We start from the raw sequence: 17026 nt of genomic DNA, 5'->3' as shown, positions 1-17026 counted from the left end.
GTGACTAAATCACGACGTTTCAGCCGAGATGATCGAGCCTTTATCGAGGCAAATCTCTCACCTTCTAGCTGGCGGTATCATTGAGCCATGTTCATCTCCCTGGCGGGCTCAAGTCATCGTTGTTAAAAATCCTCTGAAGCAACACAAGAAACGTCTTTGCATCGATTACTCGCAAACTATTAACCAGTATACCGACCTGGATGCCTACCCACTACCACTCATCGATGTCATGGTCAATAACCTTGCCAACTACAAGGTATTTTCAACATTTGACTTAAAGAGCGCGTACCATCAAGTACCGTTAAAAGACAATGACAATAAGTATACAGCCTTTGAGGCCAATGGTCGACTTTACCAGTTTTGTCGCCTTCCATTTGGGGTCACCAATGGGGTGGCCGTCTTTCAACAGGCAATGGATAGCCTAGTCAAGCAGGAGAACTTAACGGACACTTTTCCATATCTGGATAATATTACCATTGCTGGTCATGACCAGAAGGAGCATGATGCCAACCTCCAGAAATTTTTGACGTTCTCCGTCGTCGCAACTTAACCTTAAATGAGTCCAAATCTGTGAAATCAGTACCATCAGTCAACATCCTTGGCTACTGGGTGGGCAATGGTGTCATCAAACCGGATCCGGAGCGACTTTGTCTGCTTCAGGAGCTCTCTCCCCCTACGAATCTCGGCTCTCTTCATCGGGCACTCGGCATGTTCGCCTATTATGTGAAATGGATACCCCACTTCTCCAACAAGGTCCAGCCCCTGCGAAGTCATTTCCATTGGAGGCAACTGCTATTTCAACTTTCAACCTCCTCAAGTGACAACTGGAAAAAGCCACGCTTCGTTCCATCGATGAAAATCTCCCTTTTGTGGTCGAGTGCGATGCATCGGAGGTGGCGACCTCGGCTACCTTGAATCAAGGTGGTCGACCCGTTGCATTTCTGTCCAGAACTTTGCAGGGTAGCTAGCGCCATTATCCTCCTGTTGAGAAGGAGGCTACGGCTATCATCGAAGCAGTACATAAATGGAGTCATTTTCTCGCTCGTCGCCATTTCAGCCTTATAACTGATCAGCGCTCTCTGGCCTTTATGCTGGATAACCGGAAATGCACTAAGATCAAGAATAACAAAATACAGCTCTGGAGGATGGAATTGGCCGCCTTTGGCTACAACATACATTATCGACCCGGCAAAGGGAATGTGGCCCCGGATACCCTCATGCGTGCATTCTGCTCTTCTATGTCAACTTCGACTCTTGCAGATCTTCATACTGACTTATGCCATCCTGGCGTTACCCGTATGTTGCACTTTGTGCGATTTAAAAATCTCCCATTTTCTACGGAAGACGTGAAAAGAACATGTTCCACTTGTAGAATTTGCACGGAATTAAAACCGCAATTCTTCCATCCGTCGGATGGCTCGCTCATACACGCTATACAGCCTATGCAGTGACTCAGCATTGATTTTAAGGGCCATTGCCTTCCTCAACGCGAAACACCTACTTGCTTACTATGGTGGATGAATATTCACGCTTTCCCTTTGCTTTCCCCTGTCCCAATATGCTTACTTCCACAGTGATCAAATGCCTCGATCAGGTCTTTTCCCTTTGCGGTACGGCCAATTTCATCCACTCTGATCGGGGTCCCTCCTTCATGTCAAGCGAACTCAAAAGTTATCGTTCCCAACGGGAATCGCCACAAGTAAAACGACATCGTATCATCCCATCAGTAACGGACAGGTTGAGAGATACAACACTAACATTTGGAACACTGTTTGTCTTGCACTGAGGTAACGTAACCTACCAGACCAGCAGTGGGAAACTGTGCTCCCTGACGTGTTGCATTCCATCAGGCCTCTTCTTTCTACGTCCACCAACGTTACTCCTCATGAACGATTCTTCGGGTTCCAGCGTCACTCCACTCATGGGACGTCCCTACCTTCATGGTTGGCAGCTCCCAGCCCCGTGCTGCTCCGAAGATTCGTTCGATCTTCCAAGAATGATCCCCTCATCGACGAGGTGGAACTAACAGACGTTAATCCCATATACGCACACGTGAGGTACCCTGATGGCCGGGAGTCCACCGTTTCACTCCGAGATCTGGCTCCCTGTCCAACCGGTCCCACGGACCCCACCGATAGAGGGATCCATAGTAATGATGCCGATACTCTGCGCTCCTTTAAGGATGATGGCCTACCCGGGACATCAACAGATCTGCCGGCTATGCCACAAAATCAACTTGGGGAGCAGAGCACTCCCCACGAGATGGCCACCCGAAGTCAGGATGCCGGACAATCACCAGCTACCAAGCAAGATGAAGCCAGCTCTGCGCCTGTGGGGACCCGCACCCGGAGTCACGATCTCCCCAGTCCCCCTCAGATTGATCAAGGCGACATGGGCACTGTCAACCTACCTGTACGAACCAAGTGACCCAGGGACCAAGACACGGTCTGAGGAGACGTGGCTTCCAGCCACAAACAGAAATCGAAACAACTGCGGCTCTTTGTGGTCCGTTATATCCGCTAGAAGGAAGTCGTAGGACTTCCAACTATTTCAGGCGGGAAGAATGTCATGAATCTTACCATTCATGTAGAAAAGACTCAAGAAATACACTGGGCGGCCAGCTGGTGGCGGCGTCCAAGGAAAGCATAAATACTCGGGCATGGGCCTAGCTTGCTCAGGATGTTTCTGTAACCAGGAACTAGTGATGTAACTAGAAACTCATGGTTGTGAAACAGTTGATTAAAGCCTTGTTTTATACTCAAACCAAGTGCTTAGTAGTTTTCTTACGTCACCCTGTATCCGGAGACTGTGACCCTCGTTCTAGACCCCCCCAGCCAGGGGAAACATCCTCCTTGCATCCAGTCTGTCTGGCCCTGTCAGAATTTTATACATTTCAATGAGATCCCCTCTAATTCTTCTAAATTCTAGTGAATACAGGCCTAGTCGACCCAATCGCTCCTCATACGACAGTCCTACCATCCCAGGGATCGGTCTGGTGAACCTTTGCCGCACTCCCTCTATGGCAAGTATATCCTTTCTTAGGTAAGGAGACCAAAACTGCACACAGTACTCCAGGTGTGGTCTCACCAAGGCCCTGTATAACTACAGTAAGACATCCTTGCTCCTGTACTCAAATCCTCTTGCAATGAAGGCCAACACACCATTTGCCTTCCTAACTGCTTGCTGCCCCTGCATGTTTGCTTTCAGTGACTGGTGTACATCAACATTTCCCAATCTATCACCATTTAAATAATACTGTGCCTTTCTGTTTTTCCTACCGAAGTGGATAACTTCATATTTATCACTGTGTAGTGTATGTACCTTTAAGGGGAGAACTACTTTTCACAGCTCCTGTATACTGTAGTACCGGCAGTGACCACACCTGTATATAAACCCTGAGTAGGGATCTGTACGTTTAGTTTTAGAGTAACCCTCATCCAGTAAATACCTGTTGATTGTTCCCTGCAGTCTCGTGTCTAGTTATTGAAGGACACTCAACATCAAAATACACGGATCTAACATTGGCGACGAGGCAGATTCGAACCTACCTGCAACTCTGCGTTACTTCCCAGGGATTCGTTCCTGGAGAACAGTGGAAGAAAGTTGAGGCCAGAAGCACGGGTGTCGACCACGAGCAACCGCCCAGTCATCCAGCGGAGATTTGAGCATCGCAGGGGAGGCTGTTGAGAGCTGGGCTTGGTTCTGCAGTCACGGTGGTCCAGCGAAACGGGCTGACAACAGGTACGGTGCAGACCCTTCCCGGACAGCAGCGGCTAGAGCCAACCGACAGCACAGAAAAGGCCGAGCAGCGTCGACGGGAGAAGAGAGAGGGTAGAGCGCACAGGGCGCAGCCGGTGTTCAGGACCGAGCGGCGTCGACGGGAGAAGGGAGAGGGTAGAGCGCACAGGGCGCTGCTGGTGTTCAGGACCGAGCGGCGTCGACGGGAGAAGAGAGAGGGTAGAGCGCACAGGGCGCAGCCGGTGTTCAGGACCGAATGGTGTCGATGGGAGAAGAGAGAGAAGCACGAAGGAAAATGCGCAGAGCACAGCCGGTGTTCAAGGGACGAGCAGCGTCAGCAGGGAAGAAAGGGAAACGCACAGAGCGCAGCCGGTGTTCAAGGGCCGAGTAGCCGCAGCGGAGAAGAAGGGAGAGCGCGGGAAAACGCCATTTTGAGCCGCAGCGGAGAAGAAGGGAGAGCGCAGGAAAACGCCATTTTGAGCCGCAAGAAGAAGGGAAAGCGCGGGAAAACGCCATTTTGAGCCAGTCTAACCACACCCAGGGATGCCGAAGAGTGGCAGTATCACAGCGTTCGACAATGAAGTCGAAGATTGGACGACATATGTCGAACGCATAGAAGTGTACTGCAAGGCGAATGAAGTGCCAGATGAGAGGAAAGCGCTGGTATTGTTGAATTCCATGGGTGCAAAAACGTATGGCTTACTGCGAAACCTAGTAACTCCAGAGAAGCCAGTGGAAAAGGATTTTGGAAACATAGTGTCAATTCTACAGAACCATTTAAACCCCACACCACTGCTGATAGCAGAAAGATTTAAGTTTCACAAAAGGAACCAGCATAAAGATGAAAGTAATGCTGAGTATTTAACGGAACTGTGCAAGCTATCGAAACACTGCCAGTTTGGAACGGGACTAGCAGATACTTTAAGGGACAAGTTTGTGTGTGGGCTTCAAAGTGAAGGAACCCAGAAACGGCTTCTATCAGAAAAGGATCTTACACTGGACAAGGCTTTCAGCATGGCAGTATCACACGAAGCAGCCGCACGGGGTGCTGCAGAGATACAACGGAGACCGCAAGAATATGGCACAAATGAAATGTCATACGGAACAGTGAAGTGCTATCGCTGCGGCAGAACAACACACGACCATAATGATTGCTGGTTTAAGGACAAAGTGTGCAGACAGTGTGGAAAAGTAGGACAAATAGCAAGAGTCTGCAGGTCGGGAAAGAACACCAGCAGCAAGAAATCTCCACAGGAGCAGTACAAGAAGGTACATAAGGTGACGGAGAGTAGTTCAGACGAACAGAAAAGTGATACAGACTCCGGAAGCAAGGAGTTGGGTTGTCTGAAACTACATAAGGTGATCCAAACAGAGGATCACCAAACTATCTGGGTCACGCTCAAGATAGCTGGAGTCCAAGTGAAAATGGAATTGGACACAGGATCAGCCCTAACAGTCATAAACCGAAGGGACTACAAGCGGCTATTCTCACATATAACCTTGAGAGATACAGAGATTGTCTTGAAGACGTACACGGGGCAAAAAGTCTACCCCAAAGGAAAAATAAGGGTGAACGTTGTATATAACGGTAAGGAAACACCAAAAATGGACCTATATTTATTGCCAGATGGAGGACCACCACTACTAGGACGTGAATGGATCCGGAAAATACAGCTAGATTGGCATTCCATACAAGCACTGACTATAGATGCCAAAAAGGATGACGACGTCACACCTGGACGACTGTCAAAAATGTTAACTGACGCCCAAGAAGTGTTCCAGGAGGGACTCGGAAAACTAAAAGGAATAACAGTGATGATCAAAATAGAGGAAAATGCAAGCCCAAAGTTTTTTAAGGCCAGACCGGTGCCTTATGCGATCCGCCCAGCTGTCAAAGCAGAGCTGGAAGGTTTGGAACGTTCAGGAGTACTGTCCAAAGTGGATTGGAGCGAGTGGGTTACACCCATCGTTCCTGTAATGAAGAGATCGTTGAATAATAAGCCTGGGGAACCAAAGAAGGTTCGCATCTGTGGGGACTTTAAGGTGACAGTGAACCCAGTCCTTCACACGGTACAATATCCGCTTCCACGGATTGAAGATATTTTCGCCTCGCTATCTGGAGGGAAACGCTTCACTAAGATTGATCTGGCCCAGGCGTACCTGCAAATGGAGGTAGAAGAAGCCTCGAAACAGTACCTCACGATCAACACTCATAAAGGTCTCTACCAATACAACCGGCTGATGTTCGGGGTAGCATCAGCTCCGGCTATTTGGCAAAGGGCAATGGATCAAGTCCTGCAAGGGATTCCAGGGACCCAGTGTTATTTGGACGACATCCTGGTCACGGGCGCAAATGACAGTGATCACCTTGCCAACCTGGAGCAGGTGCTCACTAGATTGAAGGAATATGGGCTCCGAGCAAATCGCCACAAATGCGAGTTTTTCCAGAAGCAGATCTCGTATTGTGGCCACGTTATTGATGAAGAGGGGTTACATAAGTCCCCTGAAAAAATTGAGGCAGTAGTCAAGGCTCCAGCACCGGAAAATGTGTCACAACTGAGGTCGTTCCTCGGGCTGGTGAACTACTACCATAAGTTCTTGCTGAACTTGTCTACAGTACTACACCCACTGAACACCCTACTGCAAACGGGGGTACCATGGAAGTGGAATGATGAATGTAAACGACCTTTCCAGAAGTGCAAAGAATTCATCACATCAAAAGAGGTGTTGGCTCATTTCAACCCAGCACTACCAATTCGGTTGGCGTGTGATGCATCACCCTATGGCATTGGAGCGGTGCTGTCGCACAAGTTCCCGGACGGCTCGGAGAGGCCGGTAGCCTTTGCGTCTCGGTCGCTAACCTCAGCCGAGTGTAACTACGCCCAGATTGACAGGGAGGCCCTCAGCATAGTGTGGGGAGTGAAAAAGTTCAACCATTATCTGCACGGGCAGAAGTTCACCTTGCTGACTGACCACCAACCACTTGTCTCCATCTTTAATCCAAAGAAGGGCGTGCCGGTGATAACTGTGCAACGGCTACAAAGATGGTCCCTTTTTCTAGGGGCGAACCAATATGAAATCGAGTATAAGGGCACGAAACAGCATGGAAACGCTGATGGGCTATCACGCCTGCCACTGCCTACTGCGGAGGAAGCACCAGCAGTGGACCCTGTCGAAATATTTTATTCGACTATAATTGAACGCTTGCCAGTGACTAACGCTGATATAGAGAAGGAGACCCGAAATGACCCGACACTGTCTCTGGTATATGACTTGACGGTGAAGGGATGGCCAACACATGGCAACTCACTGTTGCCAGCATTCTCATCCAGAAGAGAACGGCTGTCAGTATGCCAGGGGACCTTGATGTGTGGATCCCGAGTGGTAATTCCACCCAAGTTAAGGGAGAGAGTGCTAAATGAGCTTCACAAAGGCCATCTGGGAGGGGTGAAAATGAAAAGCCTTGCTAGGGCTTATGTGTGCTGGCCGGGGATCGATCAGCAAATTGAGGACCTGGTAAAGAGCTGTTCAGGATGCCAGAAGATCCAAAATGCACCACCACATGCCCCTCTACACCCATGGGAGTGGCCCTTATCTCCATGGCAACGGGTGCATATTGATTTTGCTGGTCCATTCATGGACTCAATGTTTCTAATAGCCGTGGATGCACACTCGAAATGGCCTGAGGTCATCAAAATGTCGTCCACCACCACGGAGAGAACTATTGCAGTCCTACGGACCATATTTGTCAGGAACGGCTTGCCAGAGCAGATTTGCTCTGATAACGGACCACAGTTTGTGTCCGAAGAATTTCGAAGATTCATGAAAAGGAATGGGGTAAGGCATTACACATCCGCCCCGTATCATCCAGCCACAAATGGATTGGCTGAGAGGTTCGTACAAACCTTTAAGAAAGCAGTAAGGGCCATGTGCGATGACGACATTCCACTGCAGCATAAGGTGGACTATTTCCTGTTAGCCTACAGAAATGCGACACATGCAGTCACCAACCAGACCCCAGCCATAATGTTCTTTAACCAAAGGCTGAGATCTCGTCTGGATTTGCTCAGACCAAATGTACGAAGAGATGTTGAGAATAAACAATTCCAGCACATCAATGAGAAACCGACAAAGAGCTTCAATGTAGGGCAACCAGTCTTGGCCCGCGACTACCGAACAGAGAAATGGCAACCAGGAATGATATGCACACGGCAGGGGCCACTAATGTACACAGTGGATGTTGGGGAGAACATTGTGAGACGCCATGTCGACCAGATCCTAGAGTCACAGGAACGAGTCAACCCCATGTGTCGCGCACCTGGTGATGAACCCGACATACAGGTAGCATCTACCCCAGAAACAGTAGCATCGGAAGCTGATGAACCATCTGATGACAGGGGTCCTCCGCACCAAGAGCAAGACACTCAGGAAAGGCGCTATCCAGAAAGGATCAGGAAGCCACCCCAAAGACTGAATTTATAAATGGACTATTTTCAGTTAATGTGCATGTTAAAAGTATTAATTGTTAAATGAATGTTATGGTACTGTTAATCTAAAAGGGGAGGAATTGTAGTGTATGTACCTTTAAGGGGAGAACTACTTTTTACAGCTCCTGTATACTGTAGTACCGGCAGTGACCACACCTGTATATAAACCCTGAGTAGGGATCTGTACGTTTAGTTTTAGAGTAACCCTCATCCAGTAAATACCTGTTGATTGTTCCCTGCAGTCTCGTGTCTAGTTATTGAAGGACACTCAACATCAAAATACACGGGTCTAACATACTGCATCTGACATGTATTTGCCCACTCACTCAACTTGTCTAAATCGCCTTGCAACCTCTTTGCATCCTCCTCACAACTCACAATCCCATCTAGTTTCGTGTCATCAGCAAACTTGGAAATATTACAATTGGTTCCCTCATCCAAGTCATTGATATATATTGTGAATAGCTGGGGCCCAAGCACTGATCTCTGCAGTACCCCACTAGTCACTGCCTGCCACCCCTAAAAAGACCCATTTATTCCTACTTTCTGTTTCCTGTCTGTTAACCAATTTTCAATCCATGCCAGTATATTACCCCTAATCCCATGTGCTTTAATTTTGCACACTAACCTCTTATGTGGGACTTTATCAAAGGCCTTCTGAAAATCCAAATACACCACATCCACTGGTTCTCCCTTATCTATTCGACCAGTTACATCCTCAAAAAACTCCAGTCAGTTTGTCAAACACGATTTTCCTTTCATAAATCCATGTTGACTTTGTCTAATCCCGTTGATATTTTCTAAGTGTCCTGTTATCACATCCTTTATAATAGACTCTAGCATTTTCCCTACTACAGGAAACTCTCGTTTAAACGGCACCTAAATATCCAGAATTCTCTATTAACCGGCAAAATTCATACTCTGAAAAATACACCTCAATAACGGAAATGTTGCCGAGTCCAAGTCTGAGTCTCCCATGGTGGCCGAGTTAGTCAGTGGGGGTAGTTCTCCAAACTCCCACTACTCGGCTCCTTGGCACTGCCGGAAGTCCGAACACCTCAATAACAGAAGTCTGACTCTTTGTTTGTTAAAAATAGCCTTGGTAGATAACCCTCTCCGTCATCCGGAATTTTTAATCAACTGGCACCATCCCGGTCCCTTCGGTGCCGGATACCAAAGAGTTTCCAGTACTGATGTTAGGCTAACTGGTCTGTAGTTCCCTGTTTTCTCTCCATTCTTTTTTAAATAGTGGGGTTACATTTGCCACCCTCCAATCTGCAGGAACTGTTCCATAATCTATAGAATTTTGGAAGATGACAACCAATGCATCCACTATTTCCATGGCTGCCTCTTTTAGTACTCTGGGATGCAGAATATCAGGCCCTGGGGATTTATCGGCTTTCAGTCCCATTAATTTCTCCAGCACTATTTTTTTACTAATACTAATTTCCTTTAACTCCTCCTTCTCACTAGACCTTTGGTTCCCTAGCATTTCTGGGAAGTTATTTGTATCCTCTTCCATGAAGACAGAACCAAAGTATTTGTTTAATTGCTCTGCCATTTCCCTGTTCCCCATTATAAATTCTCCCGGTTCTGACTGTAAGGGACCTACATTTGTCTTCATTAATCTTTTTCTTTTTACATGCTTGTAGAAGCTTTTACGGTCCACTTTTATGTTCCTTGAAAGTTTACTCTCATACTCTATTTTTCTCTCCTAATCAATCTCTTGGTCCTTTTTATATCGTATCCGTTGACATCTATTTACGCTATTAATTCGTCTACCTTATTACGAATGTTTCGTGCATTCGGATACAGTGCCTTTAGATTTGTCTTTTTAACATTTCTGGCGGGTGTCAGCATCCAAGTTTGAAGTGAGTATCCCTCTCTACTGCACCCCTCTTTGCTGCACCCCTCTCTGCAGCTTCCCTCTTTGCTGCTCCCCTCTCTGCTGCACCCCTCTCTCTACTGCACCCCTCTCTCTGCTGCACCCCTCTCTGCTGCACCCCTTTCTGCAGCTCCCCCCTTTGCTGCACCCCTCTCTGCTGCTCCCCTCTCTGCAGCTCCCCTCTTTGCTGCACCCCTCTCTGCTGCTCCCCTCTTTGCTGCTCCCCTCTCTGCTGCTCCCCTCTCTGCTGCTCCCCTCTCTGCAGCTCCCCTCTCTGCTGCTCCCCTCTCTGCTGCTCCCCTCTCTGCTGCTCCCCTCTCTGCAGCTCCCCTCTTTGCTGCACCCCTCTCTCCTGCTCCCCTCTCTGCTGCTCCCCTCTCTACTGCTCCCCTCTTTGCTGCTCCCCTCTTTGCTGCACCCCTCTCTGCTGCTCCCCTCTCTGCTGCTCCCCTCTCTGTTGCTCCCCTCTCTGCTGCACCCCTCTCTGCTGCTCCCCTCTCTGCAGCTCCCCTCTTTGCTGCACCCCTCTCTGCTGCTCCCCTCTCTGCAGCTCCCCTCTCTGCAGCTCCCCTCTTTGCTGCACCCCTCTCTGCTGCTCCCCTCTCTGCTGCTCCCCTCTTTGCTGCACCCCTCTCTGCTGCTCCCCTCTCTGCTGCTCCCCTCTTTGCTGCACCCCTCTCTGCTGCTCCCCTCTCTGCTGCTCCCCTCTTTGCTGCACCCCTCTCTGCTGCTCCCCTCTCTGCTGCACCCCTCTCTTCTGCTCCCCTCTCTACTGCTCCCCTCTTTGCTGCTCCCCTCTTTGCTGCACCCCTCTCTGCAGCTCCCCTCTCTGCTGCTCCCCTCTCTGCTGCACCCCTCTCTGCTGCTCCCCTCTCTACTGCTCCCCTCTTTGCTGCTCCCCTCTTTGCTGCTCCCCTCTCTGCAGCTCCCCTCTCTGCAGCTCCCCTCTTTGCTGCACCCCTCTCTGCTGCACCCCTCTCTGCTGCTCCCCTCTCTGCTGCACCCCTCTCTGCTGCTCCCCTCTCTGCAGCTCCCCTCTCTGCTGCTCCCCTCTCTGCAGCTCCCCTCTCTGCAGCTCCCCTCTCTGCTGCACCCCTCTCTGCTGCTCCCCTCTCTGCAGCTCCCCTCTCTGCAGCTCCCCTCTCTGCTGCACCCCTCTCTGCTGCTCCCCTCTCTGCTGCTCCCCTCTCTGTAGCTCCACTCTCTGCTGCACCCCTCTCTGCTATTCCCCTCTCTGCAGCTCCCCTCTCTGCTGCACCCCTCTCTGCTGCTCCCCTCTCTGCAGCTCCCCTCTCTGCAGCTCCCACCTTTGCTGCACACCTCTCTGCTGCTCCCCTCTCTGCTGTCCTGCTACAGGTCTGTGACCAGCAGGCTGGTGCTGGTTCTGTTGCTGGTCATATTGATCCTCTTCTGAGGTCCAATCTAAGGCAGCCAAGGCGCCAGCCATCCTGATGTGATTGAGAAAACCTCCAATGTGTAGAAAGTAACTTCTCAACAAAAGTACTGTGAATGAATGCTTTCCCAGTAGCAGGTAAAAACACAGCAGTGAGGACTGAGTATTTAGTGCAGTAATTTCAGGAATTTGATTCAGCCCCCTCTATTGCCACTGTGCTCTCGTCTTGCCTTCACTGGTGACTTTCAGGAAGCCTGGGAAACCCGTGATGCAACGTTAAAATTGAAAGTGAGTTGAAATATCACTCTAATTGAGCGATTAACATATGTTATTAGGAACCGCCTCTCCTGAGGGGGTTGCGCGCAAGCAGCCAAACGCGCTCCAGTTAAACCCGGAATCGGCAGGTTGGAGACTGCTTCCCACTGACATTTTTGCTGGTTTTAACCCCGCACCGGAACCCACATGCTCTTAGAAACATAGAAACATAGAAGATAGGAGCAGGAGTAGGCCATTTGGCCCTTCGAGCCTGCTCCGCCATTCAATGAGTTCATGGCTGATCATCCAAATTCAGTACCCTGTCCATGCCTTCTCCCCATATCCCTTGATCCCTTTAGCCTTAAGAAATATATCCAACTCTTTCTTGAATATATTTAAAGACTTGGCCTCAACCGCCTCCTGTGGTAGAGAATTCCACAGGTTCACCACTCTCTGGGTGAAGAAATTCTTCCTCATCTCTGTCCTAAATGGCTTACCCCTTATCCTTAGACTATGACCCCTGGTTCTGGACTCTCCAACCATCGGGAATACTCTACCTGCATCTAGTTTGTCCAGACCTGTCAGAATTTTATAAGTTTCGATGAGAACCCTCTCATTCTTCTAAACTCCAGTGAGTATAAGCCCAATTGACCCAATCTCTCCTCATACGTCATTCCTGCCATCCCAGGGATCAGCCTTGTGAATCTTCGCTGAACTCCTTCCATGGCAAGAACATCCTTACTCAGATAAGGTGACCACAACTGCACACAGTACTCAAGGTGTGGTCTCACCAAGGCCCTGTACAACTGCAGCAGGACATCCTTGCTCCTGTACTCAAACCCTCTTGCTATGAAGGCCAACATACCATTTGCCTTCTTCACCGCCTGCTGCACCTGCATGTTTACCTTCAGCGACTGGTGCACAAGGACACCCAGGTCTCGTTGCACTTCCCCTTCTCCCAATCTATTGCCATTCAGATAATAGTCTGCCTTTCTGTTTTTGACACCAAAGTGGATAACCGCGCATTTATCCATGTTATATTGCATCTGCCACGCTTCTGCCCAATCACCCAACCTGTCCAAATCATCCTGGAGTTTCTCGGTATCCTTTTCGCAGCACACACGCCCACCCAGCTTTGTGTCGTCTGCAAACTTGGAGATATTACATCTAGTTGCCTTATCTAGATCATTAATGTATATTGTGAATAGCTGGGGTCCAAGGACCGATCCCTGCGGTACCCCACTAGTCACTGCCTGCCACTCGGAAAAAGACCCGTTAATTCCTACTCTCTGCTTTCTGTCCGCCAACCAGTTCTCTATCCAAGTCAATACCTTGCCCCCAATCCCATGTGCCTTAACTTTACACGCTAATCTCTTATGCGGGACCTTATCGAATGCCTTTTGAAAGTCAAAATACACCACATCTACTGGTTCTCCCTTTTCTATTTTCCCAGTTACATCCTCAAAAAATTCCAGTAGATTAGTCAAGCACGATTTACCTTTTGTAAATCCATGTTGACTTTGTCCGATCCTGTCACTGTTTTCCAAGTGCTCTGCTATTACATCCTTTATAATGGACTCTAGCATTTTCCCCGCTTTCTCTCTACCACCCTTTTTGAATAGTGGAGTAACATTAGCTACCCTCCAATCCATGGGTACAGTTCCAGATTCCAGCGAATTTTGGAAGATGATCAGCAATGCATGTACTATTTCTAGGGCCACTTCCTTAATTACCCTAGGATGTAGATTATCAGGCCCTGGGGATTTATCGGCCTTCAATCCCGTCAATTTCCCTAACACCATTTCCCTACAAATACTGATTTCGTTCAGTTCCTCCCTCTCATCAGACCCTATGTTCTCTAACATCTCTGGGAGGTTATTTGTGTCCTCCTTTGTGAAGACAGAACCAAAATATGCATTTAATTGGTCTGCCATTTCTTTGTTCCCCATTATAACTTCCCCTGCTTCTGACTGCAAGGAACCTGCACTTGATTTCACTCATCTTTTTCTCTTCACATATCTATAAAAGCTCTTACAGTCAGTTTTTATGTTCCCTGCAAGCTTACTTTCATATTCTATTTTCCCCTTCTTAATTAATCCCTTTGTCTTCCTTTGTTGAATCCTAAACTGCTCCCAATCCTCAGGGTTACCGCTTTTTCTGGCCAATTTATATGCCCTCTCCTTGGATCTTATGCTATCCCTAATTTCCCTTGTTAGCCACGGTTGAGTTACCCTTTTTGTTTTATTCTTATCCCAAACTGGGATGAACAACTTTTGTAGTTCATCCATGCGGTCTTTGAATGTTTGCCATTGCCTATCCACCGTCAACCCTTTGAGTGACATTCCCCAATCAATCCTACCCAATTCGCGCCTCATACCATCGTAGTTTCCTTTATTTAAATTCAGGACCCTCGTCTCCGAGTCAACTACTTCACTCTCCATCCTAATGAAGAATTCTATCATATTATGATCGCTCTGACCCAAGGGGCCTCGTACAACAAGATTGCTAATTAATCCTCTCTCATTACATAATACCCAGTCTAAGATGGCCTGATCTCTGGTTGGTTCCTCAACATATTGTTCCAGAAAACCATCCCGTAAACATTCTAGGAATTCCTCCTCCACAGTATTTTTACTAATTTGGTTAGCCCAATCTATATGTAAATTAAAGTCACCCATGATGACTGCTGTGCCCTTATTGCACGCATCTCTAATTTCCCATTTAATGCCATCCCCAACCTCCGTATTACTGTTTGGAGGTCTATATGCCACTCCCACTAACGTTTTCTGCCCCTTGATATTTCTCAGTTCTACCCATACAGATTCTGCATCATCAGAGTTAATATCCTTCCTTTCAATTGTGTTAATCCCCTCTTTAACCAGCAATGCTACCCCACCTCCCTTTCTTTTTTGCCTATCCTTCCTAAATCCCAGCCTTGGCCACCCTGGAGCCATGTTTCTGTAATCCCAATCAAATCATATTCATTTACCTCTATTTGCACAGCTAATTTATCCACCTTGTTCCGAATGCTCCTTGCATTAAGACACAAAGCCTTCAGGCTTGTTTTTTTAATGCTCTCAGACCTATATGAATTATTATTTACTGTGACCATGTTTGATTTAAACCGTTGAGTTCTTTGCCTTCTAATTTTGTTTTTCTCCTTCCTGTCTTTTGCTTTTTTCCTTGTTTCCCTTTCCTCTGTTTCCCTGCTCAGGTTCCCAACCCCCTGCCACTTTAGTTTAAACCCTCCCCAACAGCACTAGCAAACACTCCCCCTAGGACATCGGTCCCGGCCCTGCCGAGGTGCAAACCGTCCGGTTTGTACTGGTCCCACCTCTCCCAGAACCGGTTCCAATGTCCAAGGAATTTGAATCCCTCCTCCTTGCACCATTCCTCTAGCCCCGTATTCATTTGAAATATCTTCCTATTTCTACTCTGACTGGCACGTGGCACTGGTAGCAATCCTGAGATTACTACCTTTGAGGTCCTATTTTTTAATTTACCTCCTAACTCCCTATAGTCTGCTTTTAGGACCTCATCCCGCTGTTTACCTAAAACGTTGGTGCCTTTGTGCACCATGACAACTGGCTGTTCGCCCTCCCCCTCCAAAATGTTCTGCAGCCGCTCCGAGACGTCCTTGACCCTTGCACCAGGGAGGCAACACACCATCCTGGACTCTTGATTGCAGCCGCAAAAACGCCTATCTATTCCCTTTACAATTGAGTCCCCTATCACTATAGCTCTTCCACTCTTTTTCCTCCCAGCCTGTGCAGCAGAGACACCCATGGTGCCAGGAAGTTGGCTGCTGCTGCCTTCCCCTGATGAGTCATCCCCCCCAACCATATTCAAAGTGGTATATCTGTTGGAGAGGGGGATGGCCACAGGGGATTCCTGCACTACCTGCCTGCGCCTCTTACTCTGCCTGCTGGTCACCCATTCCCTTCCTGCCTGTACACCCTTTACCTGCGGTGTGACCAACTCGCTAAATGTAATATTCACAACATCCTCAGCATCACGAATGCTCCAAAATGAATCCATCCGCAGCTCCAGTGCCGCAATGCGGTCTGTCAGTAGCTGCAGCTGGACACACTTCCCGCACACATGGTCGTCAGGGATGCAGGAAGCATCCCTGATTTCCCACATAGAGCAGGAGGAGCACACTACGGGGCTGGGCTGTCCTGCCATGACTTACCTTTTAACTAATTAATTAAAATTAAATGAATCCCACCAATGTCACTACAGTTAAATTAAATATTTAAGGGTCCTGGTTTACAAACTGTCCCCGCTACACCACAGAGACGTTAAAAACTATAAACCAGAGACTTAAAGTTTTAAAACGAGAGAAATACTCCAACCAATCACCTACTTGTTTTGTGGTGACGTCACACCTCGACTACTTTTTACCTCTCTCCTTCCCTGAGATTGGAAATTGGTATGCCTACCTGAGCCTCTGGGGCCTTTTGTAGTCTCTCTGCCACTCAGCTCCGCCTCCCGCCGCTGCCGATGCTGCACTGAGGCCTACCTGAGCCTCTGGGGCCTTTTGTAGTCTCTCTGCCGCTCTGCTCCGCCACCCGCCGCTGCCGATGCTGCACTGAGGCCTACCTGAGCCTCTGGGGCCTTTTGTAGTCTCTCTGCCGCTCTGCTCCGCCACCCGCCACTGCCGATGCTGCACTGAGGCCTACCTGAGCCTCTGGGGCCTTTTGTAGTCTCTCTGCCGCTCTGCTCCACCACCCGCCGCTGCCGATGCTGCACTGAGGCCTACCTGAGCCTCTGGGGCCTTTTGTAGTCTCTCTGCCGCTCTGCTCCGCCACCCGCCGCTGCCGATGCCGCACTGAGGCCTACCTGAGCCTCTGGGGCCTTTTGTAGTCTCTCTGCCGCTCTGCTCCGCCTCCCGCCACTGCCGATGCCGCACTGAGGCCTACCTGAGCCTCTGGGGCCTTTTGTAGTCTCTCTGCCGCTCTGCTCCGCCTCCCACCACTGCCGATGCTGCACTGAGGCCTGCCTGAGCCTCTGGGGCCTTTTGTAGTCTCTCTGCCGCTCTGCTCCGCCTCCTGCCTCTGCCGATGCCGCACTGAGGCCTACCTGAGCCTCTGGGGCCTTTTGTAGTCTCTCTGCCGCTCTGCTCCGCCACCCGCCACTGCCGATGCTGCACTGAGGCCTACCTGAGCCTCTGGGGCCTTTTGTAGTCTCTCTGCCGCTCTGCTCCACCTCCTGCCTCTGCCGATGCCGCACTGAGACCTACCTGAGCCTCTGGGGCCTTTTGTAGTC

The sequence above is a fragment of the Somniosus microcephalus genome, chromosome 1 (assembly GCF_052327205.1).
Source record: "Somniosus microcephalus isolate GS21.2 chromosome 1, FLI_Smic_1.0, whole genome shotgun sequence".
In the NCBI taxonomy this organism is placed as follows: Eukaryota; Metazoa; Chordata; class Chondrichthyes; order Squaliformes; family Somniosidae; genus Somniosus; species Somniosus microcephalus.
Note: the sequence above shows the minus strand (reverse complement) of the source record.